The 12,755-nt window shown below is 46.4% G+C and overlaps 1 pseudogene; it reads left to right on the top strand.

Annotated features, from left to right (window-relative positions):
• Nucleotides 1-5,908: 5,908 nt before the first annotated feature.
• Nucleotides 5,909-9,944, top strand: LOC101580208 (annotated as a pseudogene).
• Nucleotides 9,945-12,755: the final 2,811 nt, after the last annotated feature.

Raw genomic sequence — 12,755 nt, 5'->3', positions numbered from 1 at the left:
GGGTGGGGTGGGGGAGGTACTGAAAAGAAATTATCTTTATGATACACTTAGACTTACTTGACAATGAACTCAATATAGATTCATGTTAGTCCAGAGTTAGGGCTTACAATTCTTCAATAGATGTGCGGGGGTCCTCTGCCTTCAAGTGCTGAAGATGGGCCGGGGAGAAGGCTCAGTGGAGTAAGCGCTTCCCTGGCAAGCACAAGGGCCTGAGTTCAATCCCTGGTTCCACCAAAAAGAAATATGCTGAAGATGTTCTCATTTCACTTCTTACAAGGGAGAGTCTTCTTTGTCCACAGTTCTCCACGTTTGACTTAAATGTTTTAGCTGAATTTTTAGTGCATATTCGAATCACATGGCTTCATTCTGGAAATGTGCTTTCCTCTCCCTTTGTGTGTATTTCCTCCCTAGACTCACTCCGTCTTCAACCGTACTTCTGGAAAGTAGTGATAATACCTTCCATAATTCTTTTTTTACTTGTAATTTTAATTTTTTTGGTATAGTTATAGAAACATGACATTTGCTGTAGCACTTTCCATGTTCTGTTCAAATGCTTTGATAATGGGTATATCTTTACTTTCCCCACAGCTCTCTTTCCTTCTTACCTGTTGCCAAGCCGTGGAATCCGTGCGCCCTCTCAGGACTGCGCTCTGGGGTCCTCCTGTACGCCCACCCATGAGACCAAGCGACTGTCAGGGCCGCTGGATCTGGGCCAATCAGGAGACAGGATGCATCTGTCACGAGATTTCCTATCCCTTTTCTTTCTTCAATTTTGAACCATAAGAAATCATGCTTGTTTGTCTTATAGAGAAACATTAAAAGCACAGAGAAAAGAAAAGATAAGCACTAACTTTGAAGCACTCTGCAGATTTGATTGTGACACAAATGTAAGCATTCTCACTTCTGCCTTGAGAAACTGAGTTTTATTGCAAAACAAGAAGAGTCGCTGCAGTTCTAATGAATCTTGCAACATCACCAGTTTGGGTTTCAGCATGTGGCCCCAGTATGGGATTTAACGTGCTTTGACTGAGGAAGCTATTGGAGAAATGAAGCTGACACGTAGAGACTGGAAGTGCGTACGCAGCTGCAGTAAGAGGTCCAGCGAGCCCAGGGCCAGGGAGAGACCACGTCTGTGAGCCTGCCCCCACTCAGCAGCCACGTCTGTGGGAGGGGAATCTGATGTGGCTCAGGGCGCTCCCTCATGCAGGATCCCCTGCTGTGACGTGGACCCTCAAGATTCCTTTGTTATCAAGATATCTCACATGCAGTGATTCTTTCCAATCCCAAAAGGACACTTTATCATTAAAACTCCTCAGTACAAGACATTCTTTGTAGGACAATAACACAAGTGATGTGCATGGCAAGAAATTTATTGAAGCAAGAAGTTGAAACCTTGACAATTTTCAGTGAAAAAAGGGAGTCCAGGAACGTCTGAAGACATCAGAGGAGAAAATCTTTCGCAGTTTTTAATCCACATTTGAGTAAAATTTTTCCCTGATGTTAAAAAAAGGCAAAGAAGAGAAAAGTACAGTGAATCATTCGGGTTCAGGTTACCACAATGAAGAGGTTCATTAAATTTGGCCGCTAAGGCCCTTGTAACTGCTAAGCACCAAAATATAGAAAATGTTAGGGAAACTTGGGAATGATCTGGCACAGTGGCATAACCCGCGCATTTGCGTAGGAGCCTTGCCTAAGCCAGGCAGGTCTGCACTGAGGAGCCCCAGAGGGTGGCTCGAGTCTGTGTGGAAGACTCAGGGAACCAGAGACCAGAGCAGCCCTGGAATCCTGCCCTCGGTCCCCAGGACTGTGGTGACCTCTGTGCCCTACACTTGGGAGGGAAGCCTGAGGCTCCTAGCAGGTCTGGGCTGGTCTGTGGACAGCGGTGTGGTCAGGACATCCCCAGGTGCCCTATTAGTCTGCAGAAGCACGCCCTGTGGGTGTGTGCTCTGACGGGTCCTGGCTCCAGCCCCCTCTTTCCTGTCAGCAGGCTACTGCATCTCCCAGCAGCTCCGGGCATTCCAGTGTCATTGACCTCCATGATACACGGGGAAGCTCCCCTTCCTGAAAATGCTCAGAAACGGTGGAAGGAGGCTCAAATGTGGAGCAGCCCTACCTGGACCTGGGTGAATATGTTGAGGTCACCACCGGCACACTCTCGTCCAGGGAGAGGCCCTGAGAGGAACGGTCCTGCCCGGGGTGCTGCGTGTGTGTGCATGTCAGCCAGCAGGTGTGCTGTGTGCACGCTCCTTCTGGCTTGGGATCTTCCTATGAAGATCAGACCAGCAGGTAGGGAGCCGCCACACCTGCATCTCTGTGCACAAGCAGGCGAACCTTGCTGCGGTGGTGCCTGGGCAGAAGCCTCACATATACGGAGAAAGAAATTACCAGTGTTTTCATGGTCAGGAGTTTGTATGCACCGTCGATTCCATCTACACAGCTCTTCACTTGCAACTTGGCAGCCACAGCTTCCTTAGGCGCGTTGTATTTCTTCAGGCTGAGTGCATACAGAAGCTTATTCATGGTCAGGAACGACTTAAGCTCGGCTACAAGATCCACACACACAATCCCGTTGGCTGGAACGACAGTAAGCACACAAAATTATTTTATTGGCAGAAAAGTTTTCGCCATGGCTTCCTAAACTTAGACTGTATAGGGCAGCTTTGTTACACTCATCCACAATTGTCCTCATTAAGCTGTGAGGCACGGCGATTGCAACTTTCTCAAGAGTCCCACTGGAGACAGAGCTGGCATAAAAAGCGGGGCTTTAGAGCAGTGATTGCATATTGGGGCCTTTGAAGGGCGCCCACACTACGCTTCCAACTTTCTCTGCTTTGCAGGAAAGCCTGGTCGAGATCCAATCGCTTCCCTTTTCTGCCAGGTGTTTGCACACGCCCAGTGCTGGGCAGAGTGGAAGGGCAGGTTGTGGCCTGTGTCAGAAGCACAGGTGCAAGTCCTAAGCTATTCCATCTTGACACACCGTCTCTGTGTAGCCAAGGCTGCCACTGCATGCGCCATGTAACCACAGGTGACTTGGAATGGGCAGTGACCCTCCTGTCTTCATTTCCCAAGTGCTGGGATTACAGGGGTGTGCCTCCCTGTGTGTCTAGTAACAATCTTGCCAAGATTGCAGTTGTGAGCGCACACCCAAGGAAGTGCAGATGACACTCTTATGAAGTAGAGAGGTGATATGTTGGGATCAAGCTAAATGATTTGTTGCATGACATTAGATAAGGTTATGGCTAAAGACAGATCTCACAAGAAAAGCTATTGGCTTTAGCATCACAAAGTGACACAAAAAGTTGTGATGACCTCTATTGTTCTGGGAATTTCAGATCCCCTTTTAGGCAGAGAGTAGAGAAGTGGATTCACTCTTCACCACACTTAGCATCCCGTGTAGGGCTAAGAAAATTTTCTGGTTTGTACTTCACAAGGGGCGGTGGCTTCTCCGAGGGCAGCACACCGAAGAGCCGCCCTGCTAGCGTCCCGCGTGATCCCAGGGCTGGCGTCACACCACAGGAGACTGCAGAGGCGAGGGCCCGTGGTGGCACAGGGACAGCACAGCACGTTTAGCAAGCAAGAGGAAAGACTGAGAGGCTTGTCTGCCGCAGAGACAGGAAGACAGCCGACAGAGGGCAGAAGGCCGAGCTAGTTCTGGGAAGTGGGAGTCACAGCGCAGGGGGAAACTGGATCCACCGACGGCTGGCAGCCGCCGCCGCCGCCGCCGCCGCCGCCGGGAAGCAGCGGTGCTGTTCTCATCAGCGCTCCGAGCGGCGCCTGGCACTTGCTCTTGTGCGCAGTCGTGCTGGGCAGAGACTCAGGGGCGCTGGGTGCCCTTTCTTGGGTTTGGGGCTCCCCATATTTTCTTCTGTACTTAGCAATGTTCAGAAGTGGCGGGGTCAGCAGTGCCTCAGGAGTCTGGTGTAGAGGTTATCTGATAGGCGGAGATCACCTCCACTTCGGGAGCTGTGCCTTTGACACATTTTCTCACTCCGAGGATGGCAGTACATGCATAGCTCTGAGAAAGACAGTTCAAGGGCAGAGCACTTAAGCCCAGACCACCATGCTGAAGAGTGGCAGCGCCTAGGGTCACACTGGGGCCTCCGATTACCTTCTGGTGCACCCACAAATGACACGGCAGGGAAGCAGGGGGTGTTTGGGGTCAATCACTAAAATTTCCCCGTGATATTCTCTACAAAACACTGCAGGTGTTGAGAGGGTCACGAGTCGCGCCCTGACGTCTCAGGAACTGACTCGCCAGCGCTGGCCCAGTGTGGGCTGCCCTCTCTTTTGGTCTCACCCTGCTGCACTAGCTGCTCCCTGTGTTCAGAGCTGGGCACTTACCAGGCTGGTGCTGGATGGCTCAACAGTGATACTCACCCTCAGAGCAGCACAGAGCCAGAGTAACAAGAAAGAGAGGCAGGCACAGCTTCATGCTTCTTGATTTGCTCCGAGCCACCTCTTCCCAATGGCAGTGATCCCAGCTCTGCCTCCCGAGCCTGTGGGGAAGGCAAGCCGCGGGGCTACTTATACCTGGTGAGCTCCGGGTCTGGCTGGCAGATGTATGTGCAGGTGAGCAGGCCTGGCCCACAGCCCTTACTCCTCAGCCAAGGCTGGTGTCACCTGTCAGTGGCCTCCCTCCAGGCAGATTTTGGATGAGCTGAGGGGGAGCCCCAGGGAGCTCTGCCTGGCTCCGAGGTCTCTCTTTAGGCTCCTCCAGAACTCACTCCTGGTATCTTGACTTCTGTGCATTTCATGGCTTCCCGTCTCAGGTCGGAGGCACAGGGGGCTTTTCAAGCCTTTAGGGCCCACACAGGCATCGGGAGGCAGTGGCTTATGGAGGAGAGCAGGAGCACAAGGAGATGCGAATCCACCCCCAGGACAGCCTTCGAGTCTACTTCTGTGCCACACTGCTCATCCAAGCAGCCATGTGCTGTCTCTGCCCTTCGTTCCCCACCTGCCTCACCATGTAAGCAGCATCAAGCACTGTGGATGTTCTACCTGATTTGCAGAAACTTTACACATAAAGAGCCTGTTTCAAGGCCACTTCCTAACTTAAGCCTTGGGTGGGGGTGCACTTTTTGATGGGGTGAGCAGTCGTGCTCTGTGCACTAAGAGGAGCCTCCTGTAAGGAGGACACCTCAATTTGCCAGCTGAGGCTGGCAGAACGAAGCAGTGGCTCCTGTTCCTTTACTTTCCCAAGCTCTGGGGAATTAGAAGAAGGAAAACGTCAGCAGTGTTGAGAGTTGACCAGGCATACATCCTGGTGAGGAGATCATGGAAACGAAGGGGCATGAGAACAAGGCAGCCGTTCACTGCCTTCCTTTTCCTTCATCTCAGATCTCTCCGTTCAGTTGGACTTGGTTGCATGATGGTTTCGTTTAGTTGTCAGGCCATGGCCCCATTGCTTGTCACTTCCAGGAAGTAGGGCATTGAGGATGTCCCTAGAACCTGCTTGTGTCCACCCCACGAAGTTGGCGGGACTGTGGATCAGCCACGACTATTTGGCCCCAGAGCCACAATGATGGATTGCTGTGCCTAAGAAAAATGACATAATTTATATACCTCAGTTTTTGTGACTCTGAAATTTGTTTAGTAATAAAGCATATATGAAACAATTGATGGAAAGATTAAAGGAGTGTATGTGCTTAATTTTTAAAGATTTATTTATTTATTTATTTAGTGTGTGTGTGGCCAGCTCAGCCCACCAGGGGGCAGGGCTGGCTGGCATGTGGTGCTGGGGGATTGAACCAAGGTCCCTGTGTTTTGCCTAGTTTAGCTTTTTCTAAGTAGGTGCCTTAGACCACTGAGCCATCTCACCAGCCCTGTATGTGCTTAAAATTTAAGTCCTTTTAACTCGTAGTAATCTTCAAAAAAGATAGGAAACATCATTTCATAATTGCTGTCAAATATGCCGTAAGTTGCTACCATTGTGTACTTTACTTCCAGGCCAAGCAAGGCTGATGTTAACAACCTTTAGAAAGTTATACATGTGTGAGCTCTGTATGGCTGGGAAGCTGCAGACCGTTGGTCTTAGTTAAGGAAGGTGGAGTTTTCCGGCGGAGAATCCCAGGGCCTCTCGTCAAGCTTTCTCATGAGCACTAAATTTCATTAGGGAAACAGAAGCCTCTCACCAGGCTCTGTTTGCATGACTTTTAATTCATCCTCTTTTCCACCTCAGGTCATGGTCTTTCTTTTATTTTACAGAAGACAATATTTATGGCAATTCTACCTCTGCTGAGTTGGCTTCACATCTCCTCCTCTGTGGGAACTGACATCTCACCGCATTCACTGTCCTGCTCCCTCACGGGCTGTGCTGACGGCGTGCACCGTGCCTGGCAAAGATCTCAGAGGGTGCCAGGTACCACTCAGGACAGAGGCCAGAGACAAACTGGCCTGTGCCTGTCCAGATGTGCCTATTTTTATTTTTTAATCTTTTATTCATTTTAATGAGAAAAGAGATAAAATAGCAATGAAACAGTTTCAAAGCAGTTTAGTAGGACAGTTACAATAATTAATACATTGCATATTGTTGTCTTCATAGTAGTTATTCAGAGAACAAGATGCAGACATGACATCTTGTCTAAACAATATTAGTACAAACCTTTCTTCTCACTGAACTAAGAGAAAGTAGCTGTACTTCTATCCTACCTATTATCTATCTATCTATCTATCTATCTATCTATCTATCTATATCACTACAAAATGTCCCTTTATTTATATCCTCCCTTTTTGTTTTGTTTTGTCAGAGACGGTTGTTCCACTGGGGTTAAAGAAGCTGCATTTGGAGAAGTCTTTAAAAGACATTTTCATACTTGAAGCCAGTCTAAAGATTGCAGGTACTTGAATTCAGCACCATAACTCAGTAGAGTCCAAGAGTCCATGATGGTAGTGGGTTATCAGAACCGGCAATCATTCGAAGTTCTTGAGTTGAACCTTTTACGGCTCAGCATGTTAATATGGCATTACTTTTTATACCTTGTGGTTATACTTTTCTGTTGAATGGTTAAGACCAAGTTAAAAGCAAGACCTATGCAACTGAAAATGTAACCTGTGCCATCTGACAAGGTCAGTCAAATCCCCTCAGGATTTATCCTGGAACCATGTAGAGCACCTCGTAAATCTCTTGTCAGTGTCAGTCATCTGGATGAGTCACAGCATTGCTTGACTGATCTGCTCTCTGTGAAAGCCTGAGAGAATGTTTTCTCTCTAGGTGACCCTCTTTAGGCACACTCTACATCATCGATCACTTTCCTCTGTGGCTGCATAATCTCCTTGAACAGAAAATTTGGGACCCCATGGAGTTACAGCACTTGCCTATTTTTAATTAATAATGTGCTAATTTAATCAGTTAGTGTGGGCTCATGGTCAGTGTCAAATGAGGCACACTGTCCAAGTCAGGCTCTCCTTGGGCTGTAAGGTAAGGCATGCTAGTGGCATTCTGATCAGTATCAATAAAATCCAGAAGTTTATCGTTGGCAAGTTCTTCAGGAAGACAATGTCTGTCCAAGCACCATCACAACTGTGATTTCCGGGTGCAAACTGAACTTCGTAAACAAATATAAATGATTTTAATTTGGATTAGCTCTGAAGTTGACAAAGCATGCTCTGTTTACCTTGGCCTCTCCTGAAGAGGATCAGGCCTCGTGCATGAGGTTGCCAGCAGTAAAGAAGCCCCAGAAGGTCATCCTGGCTCTCCAGGCCCTGCTGCATGATCTGCAGGCACAGGGCAGGCAGCAGTGCTGGGGAGCAAGGAGAGGGCTGGTGGCGCAAGTCCAGCCTGAGCCACGCATGGATCTACAGAATTCTCCATGATGAATGAACTCTCAGAGGATCCTGCGAGAGCAGAGTGAGGAAACAGAATGGGTGAAGGCTCGTGATTATTCCATCTGTGGAAACAGAAGAATCTTTTGCATTGTTAGTGGACGTACAAAATGTGGCAGCGCCTAAGAAGAGAGTATCCCCGATACTTCTCCACGATGCAGGAACCTCAGATTTAGGGGTCCTGTTTTTTGGCACATTCCCCTACACCACTGTTGGGTGGCCAACAAGGGGAATTTTCAGACCTCAGCAACACGCTCACAGTTTGGAACCCGTATAGATCTACTCTAACGAGGAAAAGCGCTCTGTATATGGACAACTAACTCATGATTGGCTCGTTATAAAACTACAGACTCTTTTATTATGGCCTAAAGAATCAAATCAGTAGCTACCAGTTTCTCAATTTCTAAATTGTGCTTGATGCTCTCATGATTGCTAATAGTACTAGTGTGGCTAGGATGTCATGCCTGTTGTGATCCGCTGTTCTCTCTTGTCTAATAATGTTTTGTCACTCTGGGCTACTCAGTGCAGCCACTACACGATGAAGATAGTGCTAAGTATACTTGTTGTGAGCATTAATATAAATGGCTGCCATTCAATAATCAAAAGGAACAGTCTACCAAGTGGATGAAAAACAAGACCCAGGGGTGGCGGCGGCGGCGGTGGTGGCAGCGGTGGCCCGGGACACGGGCAGGAAGAGGATTACCGCTACGAGGGGCTCACAGCCGAGCAGATTCTCCAGCACATGGCGGAATGCATTCGGGAGGTCAACCAGGTCATCCAGAACCCAGCAACTACCACAAGAGTACTTCTTAGCCACTTCATTTGGGACAAGGAGAAGCTAATGGAAAGGTACTTTGATGGAAACCTGGAGAAGCTCTTTGCTGCGTATCATGTAATTAATCCAAGTAAAAAGTCTCAAACACGCCAGATGAATACAAGGTTATCAGCACGGGATATGCCTTGTCAGATCTGTTACCTGAACTACCCTAACTCGTATTTCACTGGCCTTGAACTTATGTTGACATAAGTTTTGTATGCAGTGCTGGAGTGAACATTTAACTACCAAAATAATGGAGGAAGGCACGGGACAGACTATTTCGTGTCCTGCTCACAGTTGTAATCTTAGTGGATGACAACTCAGTTATGCGTTTGATCACAGATTCCAAAGTTAAATTAGGGCTGGGGAGATGGCTCAGTGGACTGAGCACTTCCCTGGCAAGCCCAAGGGCCTGAGTTAATCCCTGGTTCCAAAAAGAAAAAGTTAAATTAAAGTATCAGCATTTAATAACAAATAGCTTTGTAGAGTGCAATCAACTATTAAAATGGTGTCCTGCCCCTGTCACCATGTTGTTAAAGTACAGTATCCTGATGCTAACCCTGTTTGCCGCAAATGCAGGCACCAATTTTGCTCATGATCCTGTTAAATGTAAGTGGTTAAAGAAGTGGATTAAATGTGTGGTGATGACAGCCAAACCTCCAATTGGATTGCACAAAGGAATGTCCCAAATACCATGTCACAATTGAGAAGGATGGCGGTTGTAATCACATGGTCTGTTGTAACCAGAACTGTAAAGCAGAGTTTTGCCGGGTGTGTCTTGGCCCTTGAGAACCGCACGGATCAGCTTGGTACAACTGTAGCCGCTACAGTGAGGACGACGCCAAGGCAGCAAGAGACGCCCAGGAGCGATCCAGGGCAGCCCTGCAGAGGTACCTGCTCTACTGAAATCGCTATAGGAATCACACACAGAGTCTGCGCTTCAAGCACAAACTCTACGCTCAAGTGAAGCAGAAAATGGAGGCGACGCAGCAGCACAGAGTGTCCTGCACTGAGGTGCAGCTCCTGAAGAAAGCAGTCGATGTCGTCTGCCAGTGCTGTGCCACACTAACATACGCTTACGTCTTCGCTTGCTACCTCAAAAAGAATAGCCAGTCCATTATCTTTGAGAGTAACTAAGAGGTCTAGAGCGGGCCACAGAGGTGCCCTCAGGCTACCTCAATGACATATTTCCCAAGATTCTCTGCAGGCTAGAAAGCAGAAAGTACAAGGCAAGTACAGATACTGTGAGAGTCAGCGAAGGGTTTCCTTGTGGCACGTGCATGAAGGCTATGAAAAGGATCTCTGAAGACTGTACCATCCGGAGTGCTCCTGCGATTAAAACAAAACAAACACAAACACAACAAGGAGGCGCTAAGCCTGTTCTGACACCGCTGGTCTGTAGTTCCAGGATTCTGTTCTGTTGACAGCAAGTTTAAGCAAATTCTATTGTACTAAAAAGGTGGACAAACTGTTGCACACCAGTATTCCAGGCCACCAACAAGTGTGACAGACGCACCGAAGCCCTTCCAACTTCAACTTGTGGCGGAGCTTCATTCTCAGAGCTGACTCCTTTTTCTTTTTCTTTCGGCATGTAGTACAGTTAAAATTCCACACAGCTCCTCAACCCTGCTCTTCATGGCAAGCCAAGCCATTTGTTGTACTTTGGTAAAGGACCTCTTCCCCTCCCCTCACACACAGGAGCATGCATACACAGACGCCTCAGGTCAAAATTCTTGAGATAGGGAAGGGGATAGGCAGACAGAGGATGAAACAGCATACATGTGAGGAAAAAAACCAACAACAACAAAAATCTTTGTATATGACTTTTATTTTTTTATTTTATTTTTTAATTTATTTAATTTATTTATTTTACATTTATTTTGTGTGTGTGTGTGTGTGTGTGGCCAACTCAGCCCACCAGGGGGGGGGCTGGCTGGCATGTGGTGCTGGGGGATTGAACCGTGGTCCCTGTGCTTTGCCAAGCTTGTTCTAAGTAGGTGCTTTAGACCACTGAGCCATCTCTCCAGCCCCAAAGAAAGTCTTTTTTTTTTTTTTTTTTCAGAACTGGGGATTGAACTCAGGCCCTTGAGCTTGCCAGGGAAGCGCTTATTCCACTGAGCCATCTCCCCAGCCCCTTGTATATGACTTTTAAACAAGAGGACAACACAGTATTTTTCAAAATTGTATGTAGTGCATATGCATGGACAAAGCAAGCATGGCGTGTGTTTGCATAATGTTTAATTACAAAAATATTTATTCTTTAAAAATCTTCAAGATAAAAAGAAACCCAGGGGCTGGCGAGATACCTCAGTGTACTCAAGTGCCTGCTTAGGCTGGTTGGGCAAACACAGAGATCCCAGTTCAATCCCCAGGACTACATGCTATGCCAACCTGGCCCCAGGGTGGGCAGAGCCAGCCACAGAGTCCAGGTGTAGTGGCACATGCCTGTAATCCAGTGCCAGGGAGGTTGAAAATAGGAGGATCGCTATGAGTCCAAGCTGAGTAGTGAGACCCTGTAACAACCAACTACATTTAAAAAATTCACGGCCTGGGATATAACTCAATGGCACAATACCTGACTGGCAAATGGAATGTCCTGCAGTCTATTCCAAGTATGAGAAAACTGCTCTGAACATCTAATGAAGACATAGATAGAACACAGAGGAGAATAGAAAGATGATGGAAACTTTGAAGGAACAATACAGGAAAAATTGAGAATGCATGAAACAGATGCCCAGGAAGTGAAGAATTCCATTGAAAGCTGTCAAAACTGCTTGAACTAAAGTGAAGGTGGGCCTTCAGACCTTGAAGACAGCATTGAAGCTAGTGAAGAAGAAAGGAAAGATCACTTAAAAATAGCAAAGAATAAGGAAATAGCCATTTACCAGCAGCACATTGATAAAATGAAAAACAATATAAGACTAACAGGTGTCAATGAAACAGCAGGAGTTTACACAAATGACATAAAATATTTGCAAATCTAACAGCATAAAATGTCCATAGCATGGGATGAGAATCTAACATAGCGTTAGGTGAAGCATATCAAACTCCAGTTATCCATGATCAAAATATGTTTGCATCTAGACACATGGTAAATAAGACCCAGAAATGTAGCCAAAGATCAGAATGTTAAAAGCTGTTAGAGAAAAGAAACAGATCACCTATAATCAAAGCCCAGGAGAATCATGGTAGTTTTCTCAACACAAACTCTCAAGTCAAGAAGATCTTGGAGTTAAGTATTTCATGTCCTGAAAGAAAACAACTTCCAACCCAGATTGATGCAACATGAAAAACTATCAATTCAATTTAATGGACAGATAGGATACTTCCATAACAAAGAACATCTGAAGAAATTCATGACCATCATATCGACACTACAAAGATTACTGACAGATGCTCTAGGAAGAGAAGGGTACTACCACAGCAAGGAACCACCAAACAGAGGGAGCAATTAAAAAGAAGAGCAAATAAATCTACAAAAAAAGTTCAACATTATTGGTCACTGGAGAAAAGCAAATTAAAACAACAGTGAAATTTCATCTCATCCCAGAAAGAATGGTTATCATCACAAAGTCAACCAACAACAAATGCTGGAGAGGCTGTGGAGAAAACAGGACACTTCCCCATCGTTGGAGAGAGTGTAGACTGGTACAATTAATGAAATCAGTGTGAAGATTCCTCCAAAATCTAGCACTGTGGTTCCCATTCAACCCAGGCATTCTCCACCTGTGTATGTATCCAGGAGAACTGAAAACACACCACCACAATGTATGTGCATCCATGTACATGGCTCAATTTTTCTTCTTTTTCCAATAATTTTATTGAGAAACAAATAGCAATGACACAGTTTCAAATCAAATTGGTAGGATAGTGCCAATAATTAACACATTGCACACTGCTTTCCTGGCAGTTACTTGTTCTACAGGATGCAGACATGACATCCTATTTACAAACACTATTAGAACAAATTCCTCTATTCATCGAATTAAGAGAATATAGCTATACATCTATCCTAACCATTTTGAATACACAGATACAAAATGGTCATTCATCTATATCCTCCTTTTTTATTTAGTTCCATCATTTAAATATTATAGGTGTGTGAACTCAGCAAAAT

This window comes from Octodon degus, unplaced genomic scaffold (genome assembly GCF_000260255.1).
Source record: "Octodon degus isolate 3935 unplaced genomic scaffold, OctDeg1.0 scaffold00279, whole genome shotgun sequence".
Classification (NCBI taxonomy): Eukaryota; Metazoa; Chordata; class Mammalia; order Rodentia; family Octodontidae; genus Octodon; species Octodon degus.
The sequence above is the reverse complement of the archived record's forward strand: the minus strand, read 5'-3'. Positions and strand labels throughout refer to the sequence as shown.